The sequence below is a fragment of the Anneissia japonica genome, unplaced genomic scaffold (assembly GCF_011630105.1).
Source record: "Anneissia japonica isolate Jap-2015-1 unplaced genomic scaffold, ASM1163010v1 scaffold407_len587689_cov185, whole genome shotgun sequence".
Taxonomy (NCBI): domain Eukaryota; kingdom Metazoa; phylum Echinodermata; class Crinoidea; order Comatulida; family Comatulidae; genus Anneissia; species Anneissia japonica.
The window spans coordinates 45526-47467 of record NW_022686478.1 but is presented as its reverse complement, the minus strand read 5'-3'; the positions used below and the strand labels follow the sequence as shown (position 1 = coordinate 47467).

At 50.4% G+C, this 1942-nt stretch overlaps 1 pseudogene; it reads right to left on the bottom strand.

Annotated features, from left to right (window-relative positions):
• Window positions 1-438: 438 nt before the first annotated feature.
• Window positions 439-1942, bottom strand: LOC117117057 (annotated as a pseudogene).

Here is a 1942-nt window from a genome sequence, read left to right as displayed (position 1 = left end):
GGCCATATTCTTGAACGCGCTACCTTTCCACGTCTGTGTCTTATGCCAGTGGCAGAGATCCCCTTCGCACTCGTCAACTGCCGTTATCGTTCCGTTTACTTCCGAGGACAGGTATCTACCGGAGCGGCATGACCGCATAGTGAAGCTGTTGAGCGTAGCCGACGATCTCTGCAAGTATTCGGCGTCATCCTGCGTCGTGGTATTCACTCCGGCGCCGACAGACAGAGAGTAACCGACCGACTCGTCAACATGCATGCGAATCTCCCGACCTCGCAGTGCGTACCGGAAGCTACTTTGCACAGAGCAAAGAGCAACAGTATCTTGTTCATCATCTCGTTGATCGTTTTCGACTGTCTCTGTATTGCCTCGTCGCTTATATTAGGTGGAGAAACGGAAACTCGATGACGTGGGTACTACGTCATCTAACTTGCTGTGACGTCAAACGTACAGACCTGTCGTGTCGACGATCATCTTCAGAAACATGGTGTCGTCTTTAACGTAAACGGGATTTTTCAGGATGTCCTGAGAGAGGAAGAGAGGGCATCCGGAAGCTATGTTCATGTCGCCGGTCGGTCTTTTGAAGCTGCTGCTTCGAGGGTCCGGTTGAAGCTGTCCGAGAGCGTGAGATTTCCGGCCTCCTGGTCGAGCAGCAGCATCGTCACCTTTAGATCGAACGGCCATTTGAGTAGGGCGTCGTAGTCTCCTTTCATGACGACGAAGAACATGGAAACGTGCGTCCCTTTGCCCATTCCGTCGCCGTTCAGATAGATTCGGGCGCACATTTTGTATCCGAACTGACCGGCGTAGAAGGGTTGGCTGTAAAGGGACACGATTTTGCCGCTGTCCGCTTCCTGCTTCCTCATACGCACGGAATTTATCTTCCACATCAGCACGCCGTCGTAGCTGGCTGTTTCTGCACATCTAGATGTGTATAAGAATCTGAAAACGCAAATTCTGTTCCGACAGCTGTGCGGATTGGATGTCCATTTCCTTCTGCATGTTCGAAATCTGTTGTTGCGCGGGTCCGCGGAGTATTCCTCCTCCTCTTCCCCTGGTTCCACCGATGGCTCCCATTTCTTCCACCTTCTTCGTCAACGCTGTCGTCGATCCGTGCAACGAATCGGCCGTCCGTCGGATGTCTTCGTTCGCTTTTCTGTGTTTCTTCGCCGTATTTTCCAAAGTTTCAATATTGTCCGCTTGCCCCGCCAGTAGTTTCGATTCAAGGCTAAAGAAAAACAAATAATAAATATTATGCTGCGGTTACCTGCAATTTACCGAGACGATCGTCTTTCGATTTATGCGTCAGCTTGATGGATGCTATCTGCTTCGAAAGTTCTTCGTTTTTCTGGTGGTCCGCTTCCACCCGAATTTCCAGTTCGTCGACCCGGCCGAATTTTCGAAGTTGGATGTCCATCTGACTTTTCAGTTCGGCGACTTTGCTAACGGCTCCGGACAAATCGGCGTTTAACCGCGCTACCGCCATCACGGTCATGTCGAGATGGCTTTGGACTCCCTCTTCAGCATGCTTTTCGAGTTCCGCATTGACGCCCTGAAATTGAGAAAGTCGAAAAAAAAGAATTCGTTGGTATGCTTTGCATAAAGCAATCTCGAACGAACTTTCATTTAAAAAAAAATTAGAGTTATAATAGCCTACCTTGAAATCGCACCCGTAAAATTCGAATTTGCAGCATCTCATCTGCCGAGAGCATCGTTCGTCCAGATGCTTTCTCAACTCTTCCCTTCGAACGTCATTCGCTCCGCAGTCGTTCGGACAAGACACCGTAAATTTAGGACAACTCCGTCGGTGCGCCTCGACGTCGCGATGCGGGAAGGGTGACTTGCAGAAAGTGCATTCGACCGAACGATGTTCGCACTCGTTTTGCCAGATGTCTCTGCAGATCCTTGCGTGGCAGCTTGGTCGCACACCCCGCGATCGATGCAT